The 18,191-nt window shown below is 41.9% G+C and overlaps 1 protein-coding gene across 3 annotated transcripts in view; it reads right to left on the reverse strand.

Annotated features, from left to right (window-relative positions):
- Positions 1-18,191, reverse strand: part of snx29 (sorting nexin 29) — a 115,432-nt gene that overhangs the window by 21,955 nt on the left and 75,286 nt on the right. The gene's annotated exons all lie outside the window — the stretch shown is intronic.

Genomic DNA, 18,191 nt, shown 5'->3' on the forward strand with positions numbered 1-18,191 from the left:
GTTCTGCCACACAGATTGTCCTGCAGGAAGAAATGACGCACTGGATGCCACAGTGTATAAATACTGCGTTCATGTTTTTAATGTTTTGGGAATCTTCAGGCAACTCACAATGAGATCACGATTAAGGGCGGGTTAGATTCTAAACCATTATTTTCCCCCCGCCATATTAGATGACAGAGAATAAGCATAAATCGAAACACTAGAGATTCGTAAAAAAGGCCCAAAATTGGGCAAACTTGAAGGAGGTAGATTGGTCTGCTTATCGATAAAAGGAGATGCTGTTTTTTTGTTTTGCAGATACACAATGACTGGACTGGACACCATGTCACACATTGTGATCCAAAAACTGGTGGCGGACAATGAAGTGAGATACTGTAAGTTTGGGGATGAAAAAAGCATTTTTTTTTCTGTAGTTGATCAAAGAAGCAAATATATAGACATACACATATTGTATATACCTGTATATGATATTGTGCTTTCAATCTGTGGATGGTGGGGGGCAGAGAACAGACTTGATAGAACAAAGCCGAAACAACAGAGCAGCTATTACTGATGATGGTTATATTGCTGGGATGAGGCACATTTGCTGAATTATAAAGTGAATGAATATTTCAAACAAAGACACTGACGCTGTTGGAGCCTTCGCTCGACTCTAACAGGCTCGTGATCAATTACAAGAAGTGGCTCAATGTTCAATGTCAGTGCTGTGTGCTGCTCTTTCTCTATCAGATCAGTTTGTCCTCAACACCATTGTCTGCATGAAACCGCTAGAGATATTCATTAAATGTCATGTTTTCTTTTTTTGATGAACCTGAAACAGCCATCCATCCATCCATCCATCAATCAATCAATCAATCCTCAACCACTTATCCGTTGCCAGGTCGCGGGGGCAGCAGCTTCAGAGGGTCGCGCCAAATGCCCTTCTCCTGGGCAACATTCACCAGCTCTGACTGGGGGATCCCGAGACGCTCCCAAGGCAGTGAAGTGGTAAAATCCTGGGTCCTGGGTCGACCCTCTGTCTTCTCCAAGCTGGCCCTGCCTGAAACACCTCCAAAGGGAGGCATCTGGGGAGCACCCTCATGAGACGCCTGAACCACTCCAACTGGCTCCGTGCAATGCGGAAAGGAGTGGCTCTACTCCAAGTCACCCACAGCTCATGACCATAGGTGAGGGTTGGGATGAAGACTGATGGGTGAACAGAGAGCTTTGCCTTTTGGCTCAGCTCTCTCTTACACACAACAGTACGGCAGATCGACTCCAGTACATGATGCACCAATTCACCGACCAATCATAACCCCCTCACTCGAGAACAAGACCCCAAGTTATTTAAACTTCTTTGCTTGAGGCAGGACCTCATTCTCCATCCGAGGGAGCAGACCATAAGTAAGTCCTAAGTCAGCTGTAGTAAATAAGTCAACCTCACCCCTGCCTGGATATGAGCCACTCCAATTTTTAAGATTGGGAGCACCACCCAGGCCCGTTCCAGTAACACACAGCAAACGGAGATCAGCTTAACATTGATAAAGATTCCTCGAGCAGCCATTACAGGATATTGCTGGATCTGTCACAGTGATGAACTGGTCCTGATCCAGAGAGAATGAGAGAAATACTCACAGAAAGGAGAAACAGTAATAAGTCCACCCTATAATTCAATATATGTTTATATTACTCTCAGTAACATGATTCCAATTGCTGGTGTTCCTGACAGGAGGCAACATTCCCAGTAAACCAAAGCACTAGAAATCTGTAGAAACTACCAGGATATGAAGACTTCTCTGGACATTGGGTCAAATCTCACATTTTTCATTAAGCTCAAGAGGCTCATCACCGGATGTGAAAGGAACAACCGTCCCTCCTCTCATCCATTTTTTTCAACACAAAACAGAGAAAGTGTGTATAGACATTGACGCCATTTCCATGCACCATTAGCTGCTTTATTCAGACTCAGAGAAGACAGAGGGAGACGAGGGACGATGAGCCTATTACAAAGAGAGACGGGAAGACGACAGAAAACCATTTTCAAAGAAAAAGCACAGACAGAGAGGAAAAAAGCTCGAAGAATTGAATTTCAAAATGCCCGACATCCCAGAAGAAGCAAAATGTAATTCTGCAACATAGGGAAAAATGACCTGAGAAACTGGGAAATAATTTCATGACGATGACTCCTTCTATATATCCACTACCGTCCAAACGTTTGGGGTCGCCCAGACAATTTTGTGTTTTCCATGAAAAGTCATAATGTTTTTTTAACTTGAAATAACCATTTTCTCCTTCAAACTTTGCTCTTGTCAGTGAATGCTCCAGTTGCAGCAATTACTGCATTGCAGACCTTTTGTACTCAAGCTGTTCTTTTGTTGAGGTAATTTGGAAGGTTTCCACACCATGCTTCCAGAAGTCCCTCCCACAAGTTGGATTGGCTTGATGGCCACTTCCTGTGTACCCTACAGTCAAACTGCTACCACAACAACTCAATTCAGTTGAAATCTATTGACTCTGCAGGCCACTCCATTATAGACAGAATACCAGCAGCCTGCTTCTCACGTAAATAGTTCTTGCTATGCAAGTCCTGAGGCAATGACATGGTGTTGCAACATGGAGTCATAGCTTTCCTTATTCAATAACCCTTCTACCTTGTACAAACATCCCACTTGATTGGAACACAAGCAACTCTTTCAGCACATTTCCACTTGTTCTGCATCTCCCAAATGTTCTTCTGTGTGATCTAAACATCTCAAACTTCATTTTGTCTTGCCATCTTGCCAACACTTTTTTTCCAATCTTCCTGAGTCTGATGTCTGTGTTCTGTTGCCCATATAAATCTTCTGCATTTAATGGCCATTTCCAGATACAGCTCTTTCTCTGCCACTGTGACCTGAAGGCTGGAGTTGCCTCTTCACTGTAGTTATTGACATGGCGTTTTGTGGGTACCGTTTAATGAAGCTGCCAGTTGAGAACCTGTGAGGCGTCTATTTCTCAAACTAGTTTACTTGTCTTCTTTGTCAGTTGTGGTCCTCCCACTTCTCTTTCTACTCTGGTTAGAGCTTTTGTTAGTGCTGTTCTCTGGAGGGAGTAGTACACACAGTTGGATGGAATCTTCAGTTTCTTTCTACAGAAGGAAATTTCTGAGAACAAGAATCGTCTGTTGAGATCCACAAGGAAGTTTTCGGGCCATTTTGAGAGTTTATTCGAACCCATGATCCTGATACTCAACTAGCTCAATGGAAGGTTGGTCTTTTAGATTCACTAACCAGCTAAACTGTTTTAAGCTGTGCTAGCATCCTTGCACATCCATTAGGCATCTAACAAAACCAGCAAACACAACGTACCATGAGAACACTGGAGTGATGGTAGGTGGAAATGGGCCTCTATACAGTTGCAGCTAGAAAAGTCATTTACCACATTAACAATCTATAGAGTGTATGTCCGATTAGTTTAACACAAGAAATCCCAGAGAGGGGTCATTTGACCTTTCTACCTTTAAAACCCAGAGATGTGTCGATTGACCTGAGACGAAACTATTAAAAAAAAAAAAAAAATCCATTTGCTTCCTTCTTGCTGTATTCCTTCCTTATTGGCTGCACTACGCTCGGTGGTACTTTTTGATTTTTTTAAATGTATTCATTTCTTTTCTTTTTTTTTTTTTCGCAGTGGCAGATGGCCGGGAGTTGTCCACCACAGTTTTCAAATGCCTGGCGGAAAACCTGAATATTATCTCATTTTGAGGGGAAAACAGTATCATTTTCCATGAAATGAATGTAGCATGAGCTATGAGCTGGAAAAACTATTCTCATTACACATGCATTAAAAAAGCAATTGAATTTGTTTTTCAAAAAATAGGGTCACACTGTGCTACTTAAGGGGAAGTGCAAACAAGTGTGAAGTGACAGAAAACACCCACAGACAAGCACAGGAGTATTTAAAGTCAGTAAATAACACACTAATGGCCACATTAGCATACAGTCTGCAGTCTCTCAGACTTCAAATGGCAACTCACATATGGTGAAGAGAGCTGCATCCACTTTATCGCACGCAACATACTTATTTATGGCTACACATTAAACAACTCCTCCTTCTTCCCTCCTAATTACAGACAAGCTTTTATAATCTTTGCCGAATGTATCAGTTACATATATGTGCTTCCATCTGCAAACACTTGCAGTGTCGCTGTCACTAAAGTTAGGTATCTTCTAGCAGGGATGAGGAACTAAACGTTGTTTATTGGAGTAGGGTTTATAGGATTCTGTTGGTTCTGAAATCTTGACTGTGATAAACAACGCAGTAGCGTTATCTAACTTGCTGGAGAAAGAGAGGAAATTGGTTTAATAGAAACAGAACCTCGATGAATCATGATGGCAGTGAAAGTTAACCTTTAATTACAAGTGTGACACCGAGTGTTTGGTCCTTTCAGAGTGTCGTGGCCAGTCAAACTATCAACTCGCCATAAGGAATTACATGAAGAAAATGCTCCATTTTATTTATTTTTAAAGGACATTTTCTTCAATTAAAGTGCATAAATGCAACTGTATTCAACAATAAGCAAAAGGATATGGTCACACTTTATGAGTTCATTTGTAAATTTGAACACGTCACACACATACAGTGTACAAAAAGGCAACAAATAAGCCAATTGCGTCATGTTCTTCTAGTTAAAACAGTATGCAGGGAAGAGAAAGTGGGATTACAGAGTAATGCACCTCCGGGACAAGGGGTGGCGTTGTGAGCTCTTCAGTCCTTCCAGTTCTGCTATCAGTAGAAGAACTGGCAGAGCTCACAGGTAGCGAGGAGGCGTTTCAGACTGTTCTCTTCTTTTCTGTACACAGCGATCGTGCTACCAACACATGATCGTACAACACACGACCAACCGATCAGACATTATTGGTACATGATTAGTCTAGGAGTTTGTTTACTTCCGCTGCGCAGCCGAAGCTTGCGCGTCATCCAGGCCGTGTAGTCTGACGAAGAGAAATTGCAATTTCTCTCCAGTCGTCGGACTAAGCTGTTTACATGCATTTTAAAAGTCCAAATTTTGCCCGACTAGCGCAATAATATGCGTGTAAACACAGTGTAGTAAGCAATGCTGTAGGAGCAATTCACAACATTGTAAATGAACGTTATTTCAAGCAGCAAATTCCTATGGCTTCACGAATCGAAGTGCTTCTCCATTCCCAACAGTATGGAGTATAAGAGCTCAAAAAAAGATCTAGTTAAGAGCAGGCCAGGTGCAGTAATTGTTGTTGCCAGGAAACAAAATTGGCTTGCTGCAGCTTTGGAAACAGTGTTTTTGAGAAGACTGAGCCGCGCCAACTTCAAAGAAAATACACACAGGCTCAATAAACAGATGCAAAACCGCATAAATGACATCAAATGAATGTGCTTCCCAGCTACAAAGGTATTCATGGATCAGTCAGGACCGACTCTAGTGACCGTTCTATCAGTTCCAGAGGCTGCAAGTCCTTTAAGAAAGGACATGCATATGACACACAAGCAGAGCTTCATACATGAAGGAGCTGTGAAGGCCAACTCCAATCTGCTGGTCACAGAATGTGACTGGACAGCAACTCAGGCTACATCTAGAAGGATAAGCAACTTAAAGAACTAAAGTATTAGATTTACTTGTACATTTACTAAAAGACTAGCTCACATGATCGGTACGATGATTTCATTCAGAGTAAGCATTGATAGCACAGAAGCATAATCCACACGCGGTGAACACTTCTCTTCTTGTCTTTACACCTGAGTTTGGTGGTTGATATTGAAGACAGCACAACATCAAGATGCAAGGTCAAGAGCGTTAAACACTAACCTGTAAGTCCGATTTGGGGATCATGCAGCAGTATGATGTTATCTGAACCGCGAGTCCAGTCTTTGAGCCTCGGCTACGTTATGAAGAACATTTAAGGAAATACAAAGCCTTTAACAGCAGCTTTATGTTCAGCAGAACCCATTTTAGTCATACAAGATATCTCCATATTTACAAGTGTAGTTTTACACAGTATTGACATGCATTTGATTTATCCATTGAAATTAATGCTACCAGACGGAGACAAACTCTATTTTCAGACAAATATTCAGCTATCTATGTTGCCAGAACCTGCCAGACAATCACCATTTTAAAATAACCATCTTCTCAACTCCATCTTAAATCCCACATTTAAAGTAAAAATGGCTTTATACCACTTTTTTTCCCATCTGATACAGATACTGCAGGATCAAACGACATAGATCTGACACCTTCTACATGTTACTCAAAACGTAGTCCATAATAATAGATGGCTTCATGGAAAAGCAAGATAATAACATAATAATAACAACAACATAATAGATAATAACAACAACATAAATAAAAGGGTAAAATCGCAAAGCTATTGGAGTAATTAAAATAAATAAATACAGGGATACACACCATGTTTAATCTACCATGACAAAATCTAAAAGGCATTGAGGATATTTGGTTTTATGTATCGGAACAGATAGGTAGATACCGATAGTCACCCCAAATGAAAATGTTTACATGACGGCTCAGAAAACCGAATTATCGTGCGGACATTTAAAATGCATATAAACAGCTTAGTCCGACGGCTGGAGACAAAGTCAGACTACACAAACTGGATAATGTGGTTAATAGCTGGACTAAGCCTGTATGTAGCCAAGTAGCTCCACCATGACCGGACTGGTTGATGAGTGGCTGCACGAGCTTCAGCTACACAGCGGAAGAAAAAAACTCTAAGACTTATCAAGCTATGATGATATCTAATAACCTAATATACGATTGAGAAGTTACGTGTGTAACCTGATAAAGTATCTGTGCTACTTTATCTTAGTCGAGGTCTGCGGTGTACACATGACAAACCTGATATCAGCTGTGTTTTGTAACTCAGATTTGTCTTCAACTTTGTTTGTTCTCACAACAAGTTAAGAAGACCGGATTGGTTGGATCAAGGAGTCAACACGATAGCAACCGTTAACATGGTTGCTAAGTTAGTCGAGGCTCACGCTGGTGGTCAAAAGGCAACACTGTACATTAGATGCTCCACATGTGTGATACAGTGAAAACACAACAGCTTACTCTCTGCATGTCACCTCAGTTATGAAAAGGAGAGTGGTGCGCAACTGACACCCAAATCATCAGAGAAGATGAAAACACATCAGATCTAGGATTCATTAAAAGCTGAGCTACTGTTACACTAAAGCCTCATTGAGACGCAAAATAAAAAGTTCCTTTCGTTCTTCATTTCCATTTTGACTACTAGACTGTAAAGTTCAATCAGAGCCTGCAGGCGGCTGGAGGAAGCTTGTGATCACGCACAAGAGTCAAAATGTGATCTTCTACTTTACAGCCAGAGTAGCTTCCAGTTGAAACAACACTTGCCCTAATAGAGAGGATTTAAGCGTCAGTGAGCAGATAATTGCCGCCACATCTAAGCTTGACATTTAACAGGCTGTGCAGCCGGAGGGCAGTCCCACAAACAGGTGAGGCGAGAGCTTGTCGTGAGCATCGTAATGATGTCTCCCTCTCTGCCACAGTGAACGCTCCTCTCTTCTGCTGAGATCTGAGAAGAAGGCAAAATACTGTGGATCTGACAGATGACTGAAATATCTGGCTCACTTTAGAGAACTCACCGACAGTAAGGCGTGTTTCAGCATCTACCACTTTCATAAAAAACAGGTGAAACACTGCATAAAGGAAATTGAATTGACTATTTCATCCAGGCTGCTCATGGGACTGCGACATGTTGGAACACATTTTTTATTTGAGCAGATCAATTTTATAACATAACAAATACAAGAATATCACAGAATTTCCCTCATGCAAATTAGTCAACAATTCTTGCACTGAGGAAACGCCCACTTGGGAAATCCTGTTGTTCCATAGTTTCTTTTGAAAGTCTGACAGAAAAGGTCGCACTGTCCCCACAGTTCAGCCACAACTTGGGATGCATCGATCAAGTCACGCGATTTGCCACAATTTCCGATCACATGAAACTGAAATTTACAATTAATTCTGAGGAAAAAGACAAATGTCCAGTGATTCTTAACCATACGTCCCGGGGCCCATGGTTGGGCCGCGAGCGCCTCCTAAAGGCCGCTAAAAGTTTTTTTTGTTTTAAATCTTTGGGTCATGAGGGCAGTGAGACGCTCAGTTTTAATACATGAGCCATGTATGGTGGCAGTAGTGTGTCACTGTATTGACATGACAGCTGCAACTTTGTGATGGTTACCAACTTTGGAGAAGATCTTGAAGGGAAAAAAATGATTAAGAAAGTGATGATGCCCAAAACAGCAAAAACTGTTCATGAAAGCACCTGTCGACGCAGTTTCGAAATGACAATACTTTTATTTACACTTTACTCACATCATCTTTGGAGTTTAAATAAAATATATAATTTTAATTTCATGATATTTAGACATGGTTTTATTATATTTATCTTATTCAGAATTGTATTCAGTTTTTCCAATTTTCTCAACAGTTTACATCAAGTGTATATTTCTTCTTTAGTAAATTCTGGTTTCTGGTGGGACTTTTCGATGACAAAATAAATAAATTGCGATGATCACATGGTACCGTGTCATTTCACAAGGTTTTGGTTTGTTTATGTGTAAGTAGACTAAATATGGTTATGGATCACAAATAAAATCAAGAGTAATGAATCACTTCTATTACTTGAATGGGCCCCATGGCTCATTTGTTCGGGGAAAGGTGGGCCCCGAGATCAAAAAGGTTAAGAAACCCTGATCTACTCCGCTATTTCAAGGACGGGTTGCTGGTTCATGGCTTAACAGTAAATATATTGAGGTGACTCTTGGTCACATTGCTGTGCTCAATACACTTTTTTTAACAAGAATTCTGCTTTGGTCCATGACAAAAACAAAGTGTCTTCACCAGTTTTCTCGAAACCTTCTGCAAGCATCTCTCAACACTGTTACTGAAAGCTTGATCAGGTGCTGACCACAGCATTCCTGGAAGCATATGGGGGAGCAACACAACATCGGCCAGTTGGCAATAATGCTGCTGCTGATTTGTGTAAATCTGATAGGGAGCAGGTATAAACAATACCTAGTCCAAATACACTGTCAGACATTGGGGTGCACCGAGCTCAAGACTTCCCGTACACAGGTCAGAGAAATGGATTTGAGCAGATAGAATAAAGGCTCCCCCCTCGTGTGTCCTCCACCCTGACTGTGGTTCACAAGAACGGTGGAAACTTCACCTTTGTCCTCGATTTGTTCCACTTCTCTGCAGCAACCTCAGCATCTACAGGGATGTACTTCAACTCGTACTTAGTGTAATTAAATTTAGCACGTTCACATCACTCCAATTATGCACCTAGCTTTTATCATGAAAAAAAAATCATCAGTGTGATGACTGTGGATGATGAACACCCCAATAGCTTCCATTAGAGAGCAAATGTGAGAACCACCCAGGAAGCAGCTGGTATTTCTTTCTCATTAAAATGTAATTTCTAAACTTTCCACTGGGTGATTTATTTTAATGCCGCTTATTCACAAAGTCAGTCTGTCTATCACACTCGAAAATGAATCTTTCATCTAAACATTCACTTTTGACATAGTGTATCGCAAAAAGTAGAAGTGATCATAATTGATGGGCATTAACCTTTTTCTGGAAATGTAATAAACGCAACACGTGAAAAGTCTTATACCTCTCCTTCAACTGGAGGACAGCTTTAACTGGAGTGCTGAGGTTCGAACTGAGTGAGGACAATATGCTTGGCTCAATCTAAGAAACAAGACACTCAGCTTACACACCTCATTCCAAGGTGATGTACTTGTATTCATCCCAATAGACGGACAAGAGACACGTCACAAAGTCATCCTTCTTGGATAGAAAGACCTCACTGCCTCTTTTGCTCTTTGAGGGAGGAAGCAGTTAATTCAATGAGCGTCACCATGAGGTTGAGCCTGTTCTGCAAGGGCCAGTGTCCTAAATACTACATATCACATCACAAACACAAAACGGCAACCACAAAATGTGGAAGCGTTACCTTTCCAGGAAATCTTCTGCCTTTTTTGTTCGTGAAAATACAATATCCTATCTGTATCTTTGTGTCCTAAGGAAGGCAAAGGCACCACATTCTCACTCCCAAGGAAGACAGAAAGTGCTAAAGCCTAATGCGTCAAGATGCAATGTGGAGGACTGACTTCAGCGTCACTCTGGCATGAAGTCCAATTTGTGTTCACTACAGTTGTCATCTCTATGTCCACTTTTCAGAAAGCGCAAGCCGGTGATAAGGGCACAATTGTGAGGATGACTAGCTTGGATTCAGGTCACTACACTATAAGGTGTAAAATATCTTTCCCCATTGAACAGATTTATAACTATACTAATATACTAATGATAATAATAATAACAATGACCATGATTACATACAGTAGCACTTTTGAGAAGCGTTATAGTACTTATGAAAGGTCTCGGTCTCAAGACCACTTTTTTAGGGTCTCGACTCGCCATGGTCTCAAATGTGTTTTTACTCTGTCTTGCCTCGAACTGGGCAACCAACAGAGAAAGCTGTCATCATATATGAACTGCCTTGTCTCAGTCTCCACCTCCAAATATTTTGGTCCCGTCTTGTTCTTGATCTACAAATAGCTTGTTCTTGTCCGGCGTGACGCCTGCTGTTTATAGACATTAGCGCCGGCTACATGAAAACGTTGCCACATTGTGGCAGTTTGGTCACACACGGATTTAGCCACTAACTTGGTATCGAGAGGCAAGTCACGGTTCATTGCATGTTCAACTGTTAATCAGAAGTAGGCGTTTTAATTCACAGATTCATTTAAGTGTATCTGCCTTACAATTATTTATTATTAAGGAAGGAGGGGGTTTGGAAGAGGAGTCGTCGCTTCACAGTTTGGCGCTAAAAAACTTGAAAGGGGCACTGAGTCCAGGCGGGTTCGTCAGACATGATGGCATTGGTCCAGCTTATCTGATATCATGCAGCAACAGAAGAGACCATCACACAGTCACTTGAAGGGAATCCCGACTGCAGCCTGTTTCGCCACAGGGACTGACCACCGGGCAGGTGCCAGTACAATCTCCACCCAGGTGCTACACACCTTTGAAGGCTTTAGGGGAGAAAGGTTGTCTGATGAACAGCCACAGCAGGACTTCACCTAAGGCCTTAACGCTGGCTGCCCTTCAGTTTACAAATCCAGCAAGGGGTTCAAACCAAGATGAGCAGGAGGAAAACATATTCCTGTGCAAAGCAGATCAAAGCTGCACATTTGATGGTGTGGTGCAGACATGCAGGACTTTTACAGTCAAGAATATGAATGACACTTGAGCTGTTGCAGGATGTTTATTCTATCGAAGACCATCGGAAGGGAGGAGGGCAAGAGAGTTGTCACAGCACTTCTAAGGCAGGATCATCCGACAACTGACCAAATTCACATGCGTCCACAGGTAAGAAGGCTTCTCAGGTGTGCACAATTGTGTTGCATCATATGTAGCCTTAACAAATACTCTCTGACCGAATGGGACCTTCATGAATAATTTGATTTGTATTGAAGAGGATTTTGGTTTAATCATGGGATATTTTACTCAATTGTGGGAATTCATTTAAAATATTCGCTGAATTAGAAGTGTGGGGTTGGGGAGGACTGGGGCAGGACAGACCTTGGACAGTGACAGACTTATGGGGCTTAATAAGGCTCTTTTGGGGGCATTATATTCACTCACTTATCAGTTAAAATAAAGCAGTAAAATGTTCATAAAAAGCTGTCATCAACATTCACAACTAGTGTCTAAACTCATCGCACTTTCCAGCAAGAGACAAAAGAAAGCATGAGAGAATAAGTCATGCAATGTGGGCTTCATAACTGAAATACTAATTTTCCCTGTGTATGACAATTGAACACTGCAATTCAATGAGTGTGAATTGATATAGGCACATTGATAGGTAAGAGAAAAAATACAGAGAAAATAAATCTTGAGGCAGCACAGTCGGCGCACCAGGCTGACATTTACATGAACTACATTCGCACTGTATTCTGCTTCTGCCGATGAATGATAATTTCCGGCATGTGAAAATCTTCATGCAGTTGCAATTGTGGAAAAAGGGAAAGAGTGGAGGAAGAGCAAAAAACGCGGTGTAGACAAGGAGACGAGGTGGAAATAAATAATCAGACATAATAAACAGAAAAATAAAAAGGAGAGAGGGAAGAAACGGCAGAGCTACGCCTGCAGGGACAAAACCTGGAAGGAAAACTAACTACGCCATGTTTGTTCAGATGAAACATAAAAAGTTTGCAACAATAACAACTCGGGCGAAGAGGAAACAGCTAGAGGTGAAATTTTGTGATTGTGTTTTATGAGAGTTGATGTTAGGTGAGTGTGTTTGACATCGTGTTTTAATAAAGGAGCCTGCATAACATCACAGAGCAACGGAAGAGTACACATGTTGCTCTGACTTTTTACCCCTTTGAATTCCTGGAATGTGTTATCTAACAAAACACAAATAAAGAAAAGATGGCCAAGCTTCTCTCCTAGGAAGAGTCAGGACAGCCTGAAGAGAAAACTCATCTTACTCACTTCTGTCTATCGCTCGTGGCCACAGTTGAAGTATGGGATGGGGATCAGCAGGAAAATCAAGAACAATTTTCCTCCTATTTCAACTGGACAAACTGATGTCATGAATGAAAACGCTGCTCTCATCTGTCAATGGATCTCGCGCTCCATCTTTCTCTCACTTGTGAACATGACCCAGAGAGACCCTAGCCGAAAACAGCTGCTCTCCATGGTCCATAATTCACACCCGCATCATGGTAAATGAAAGAGGTGACGCACACATACCGAACCTGCTTTTACAAGATGGTTGCGTGAGTCATCTGATGGAGAGAAAGCGATGCTTCTCTCAATCTCATTACCATCTCTTTTGTTGGTGTGGTGTAGGAGTGAGACACTAATGTGCCGAGGCCTCGTTCTCTCATTGAACAATTAGGGAGAAAACAGGTGCTTAGAGGGATGAAGATATCAAGAGCAAACCGGACTGATTCACATTGTCAATTGCTGTGTCTGGATAGACCTTAAAGCCAAATAAAGTGAAACCTCCTCCAGTCAAAAATGCCACACCAGATATTCTTTCTGCAAATAAAAAGACCTAAAACAGACCTCTACATTTTTCACAATTGCACTCTGCTGAGGGAATTTTCAATTTCAAAAAAACAAGAATTAGACATTAAAAACCCCAAGATCTGAGAGGCAGCGATGGGATCAAGCACCCCCATCTTTGCGGTGACCTGACTTGACTTGGCTGCACATGTTCAGTTCACTCATTATTACTCAAACACTTTTTAGCTTTCACTTGAACTCAGTGCCCTCCCTTCTCTCAGAGAGTTCTCTAAATAGCAGACTGCCATCAATGAACTAAATGGCCATGCATATATAATTTAACAATTTCCATTGTTATCATAATAAAATGACAGCAACAACAGTACTGAATTACTTTACTATGGTGGAGATGTGCAGTGTAAGTTAACACCGTTGCTTCTCTCGTCACTTGCGATCTTGTTTACCATCGGCTCTGTGTTCACACGCGACACACTCGCTCACGTTAAATACAATGACTCCAGTAACCTTGGTCATCCATTAGCTTGTCTTACAACCGAGGCGATTTCCACAGGGAGCCATTAGATGGATATAGCTCTGGGAAAGGAAGTATCCAATTGACCATATGGGCTGGTCTTTGTATCATCTGTCGCTCTGGACTGCACGCTGACAGAGGCGCTTCATGAATCTCACATTTTATATTAAATTATCCTTGAAAAAGCGAGCCATAGCTGTATGCTCCAAGATCTTTAAACATGTTTCACACACTGAAAGCTTATTCGCTCACAGAGGCTCCAAACTTGATTTTCAGCTTTCAGGAGGAAATATAAGAGAAGCGCTCCATGCATTGTCCCGACATTGACTTGCCAGGATTGGGGAAAAAAGCATAATAAAACTATGCAGCTTTAACATACTATCAAAACAAAAACAAAGCATTTTAATTTCATTTAATGTAACCAAGAGTTATAATATTGGATCACGCTATATGATGTAACTTTTTCAATGACTTGATCTCAGGTTGACCTCTTGGCAACCAGATATCATCAGACACCCCAAACTCATTGTCATTGGCATGGATCAAATATGAAAAAAAAAACCCTCAATGCCTGGGGGACAAATCCATCTATCGAGTAACTTCATGTGGCTCATGTGAGCAGTAAATATTAATAGTCGCTGCACCAGCAATTAGCTATTAGCTGCATCATGTGACTTGCAGTGCCACTATATAACTATATTTACGAGGAGGACAACGTTTAAAGAGTCACTGACAAGGCTGTGGAACTTTCATAAATACACCATATGAAATGATCATCTATCATCCACAATGTCAGTTCTGTTGAATTAGAATGGTAAAACTAAATTCAAATCCAGCGCAGTGTTGCACTAAGAGAGAACCGCAAACATGGCATTGGTCAGTGAGGAGGTTAAATATATCACAACTGCAGCACAGAGAATGCCCACCATTGTTACGTCTTCTGCCAGTTTCCAGTGGTACTGCTCTGTTTGGTTCATCCGGATCCACACGTAACGTGGAGCATAAATGGGCTGTAATTCCACATGCATTATATATTTTGTACCGTTGACCCTTTTAAAGTGAATATTACTCCCAGTTCACCTTCATTTTTAATCAGTATATGACCATTTGCTGTAATGGAGCTCACTTATGTCCGACTCTCACTAACTCAGCAGCATCTCAGCCTTCAATTGCCAGAACAACATGATTTGAACAATAATAAAAAAAAAGCCTTTGTTTGCATGAACCTGCTCATCCGCCTAAATTTCCGTGGATAAATCCCCCAAATCTTTGCAGATATAGCTCATGACTTTATCCACGTCCATGCAAACAGCCGTGCTTGTTTACAGAGTTTGTACCTGTTACATTACAAGATGCCACTAAAGACTAAACATCAGACTCGTCTGCATCACAATGTAAGTCATGGTCACATGCGGACAGTACTTTTTATTGATACTTTCTAGATGAGAACACAGTACTAGTTTCTAATTACGTCCCGGTTGACTTGCCGTTGATGACCCTGTAAGATTCACCGTTATAGATAAGATCGATCAACAGCTAATCTGGAAATGTCCAAAATGGAAGCGAATTTGGTAGAAGATGGGAAATCGCATTGAAGTTCCAACTACTGCAAAGAAAAAACATAAAGTCAGTGGGGAACCTGAGATGCTTCATGCTAAAATGAATCTTCATTCATTACAGTGGAGACAGATACTGCATTCTGATTAGACTGGAAATTCTTGTGATAGACTCAATCAATAAAAACAAAACACGCTTAGCCTGTGACTTGGACTGTGTTTACAATGATCACCCCTAACCTGTTCATTTCAGTGGATCCTCCACATTGCGGTGATGCCAGGTGAAGAGGTCCTCAGGGAGGCTCCTAGCTTTAGGCCTGATCTCTGGGCTGATCTGAGAACACTTCTGTATTTTTCTATTAGAGGTCACTCGCATGAGGGGGGGTTGGCGCCCTCCCTGGAGCTGCTGCCTTGTTAATACAACCTTGGATAAAGGGGAGACAACGGATGGATCCACATTTTACAGCTGGTTTGGCAGATGCTCTGATGGCTAGCATCCACTACGGTGCAGAGACCAGCTCATCGTCTGAGACGCTGCTTGTCACTAAAAAGAAATTTTTAGTCAAGCTGGATGCCTTTGCGATTTTAAGGACAAAAATGACATGGAGACATTTGAACTATTTCCCATATTTGTCAGCAACAATGGTCAAATGACCAGAAAAGGCCTCTGTGGCTATAAGGTGAAGTATGTAAGTAAGTTGACATCTGTCACGTCAGGACAGCAGTATGGAGATAATTTCACACAAAAAAAGGTGCTTGGCAGAGCTCAGCTTGTCCCATGAGTTGTGAATTTACATCAATTATGTACAAGTTGAGCTCAGCACACACCGGTGCTCTGAGCAAGCTGGTTCTACTGGCGCCAAGTGTCACCTGTCTGTGCCTGTTTGCCATCGTTCCCCCATGATGAATTCTGAAGTGACTGGCAGAGAATGAGGGTTTGGGCCTGAAAAATAGCTCTGAATATCATGACTAACTGTAGGTATGCTGCATTCATGAATGTTTTTAAACAGCGCAACAGAGCCCAAACAAACCTGGCGATTCCAAGCCGTACACAGACTGACAACATTGGTGAAACCACCGAGAGCTTCATCCAGCGCCTGAAGGTTTGTGTGTCTGAGTGGGTCCTCGTGTCACATGAGGGGAAACACTGGGGGACTGAGAGCTGAGTTGCAACACCTTGTTAATGTGATAGACACAATAAAACAGCCACCCAGGGAATGAAATGACTACTTGGCCGGACAACTTGACAGAAACAAGAAGAAGCAGCAGGCAGGTTTGTTAAGGGGCTCAGGAGTCCAACTTCCGGCGGTGCAGAGGAGGACTTGTTTTCACTGGAGACCAGCAACTCAGGTGTACTTTTCAGACCTAACAGTAAACAGGTTAGAACAGATCCAAAGGTGGATCTCAGACCTTGCTTTAGAGGGTTGTCTAGTATTGCCCTTTTCCATATACATTGGCACAGTAAAGTATGAAACACCATTTTAAGCATCACAGCTGTAGTGTACACTGACAAGCTTTCAAAATCACCTCACAGGTCGATCAGCGGCTTTGCCGAATTATTGTGATCCTAACCAGCCTCCTCTCAAGACTAAACCTCCACTGCACCACGACCTTATGGTAGGGAAGGTTTTAGCACGCTGTTTTTGAATCCAAAAGCTCAACCTCTTCCTTCAGACTCTCCCCCAAAGACAAGCTTCCAGATATATAATATAATCTCAGGCTCATAAGAACAGCTGACTGCAGTGTGTCTGAAGCCCCTTTAATACTACAGCAAAATCTACAGGAAAAGTAGGTCAACCGGTAATTTTGTGAGATATGATGGGGTCATCCAGTATTTGGAAATGCGTCAAACCGCAATAGACACGGGTATTTGTCACGACTGGCTTTGACGCTATTCAAGGACCTTGTGGGGTTGCTTGCTCAACCCCAGAGCTCTTGACGTGTGCGAGACTGAGAACTATAGCAGGGCAAGTACTTGAAATTCACCACAACAACTCCTGTGAGTGAAGCAGGGGAGGTCAATTAAATGAATTGCAGCGATCCAAATTTCAAGTTTCGTCTTTTCAGTGGCAGCAATGAACTTTGTACAGATCGAGCAGATCAACAATGTGTCCTTGAGCTTCTAAATTCAGACATTGCACAAGCACCTTTCTCTCAGTGTAGCTCTCATGTAATGTGTCTCTGCATCTACGTCGACAAGTGTGCGTGCAGTCAGAGGTAGGCGACTTGTCTTATTTTAGTCTTCAGTTGTCATGGTGTCATGAAAAGTTGCTCAGTAGAGATGTGCTTGTTTCCTTAAAGAACCTCCAGAGAGAGAATCCAACTGTTTCTCTGCATATTACTGATGTTACGGCAGCATATTTCATAGGGCAGCATGGCAAGTGCTGCAGTCATAGCAAGGACACAAGTTTCATTCTTTGGGTTTTCAGCAAGCCAGACTCAGTCCCTTTGATGTCACCCCAAGTACAGCCCATGACCTGTTAGAACGCATGTTAAACTCAAGGCCAGATGGCCAAATCCAATCCAGTCCTTTTTTTCAGCCCCCAAAAGCCTGATGAAAGACCAACCCCATTGCCAAGCAGTCGTCACCTCATGCAAGTTGTGATGAAGTTAGTTAAGTAAATAGCATAGCTGGGGGAAGACGTGATCAAGAAAACCAATAAAGATATGAAACTGTTTCAGAAAGTAGTGCAACAAATTTAAGGTGAGAGTGACTTGGTGCAGCTCTATTCGTTTTTAAGATTTCACCAATTATGAGGAACAGAAACCAGGCGTGGCTAATTCTGAGTTGTATGGCACCATGATACACACTTTCAGCTACTGAACAGCTACATCTCTATCACAATAATATAAATACCAATGTACAACAATGCACTATGCAACCATCACAGTAAAAACTCACTGTCTCACTCCTATCCAACAAAACGTAAGGGAGTCATTTCATTTAAACACTTCACACAAACCTTGCAAGAGTGTGCGGCAGTGTATTGTGTATCGAGTCCAGACACCACTCAGACACCAGTGAGAAGTGTGGCAG

Source organism: Synchiropus splendidus, chromosome 1 (genome assembly GCF_027744825.2).
Source record: "Synchiropus splendidus isolate RoL2022-P1 chromosome 1, RoL_Sspl_1.0, whole genome shotgun sequence".
In the NCBI taxonomy this organism is placed as follows: domain Eukaryota; kingdom Metazoa; phylum Chordata; class Actinopteri; order Syngnathiformes; family Callionymidae; genus Synchiropus; species Synchiropus splendidus.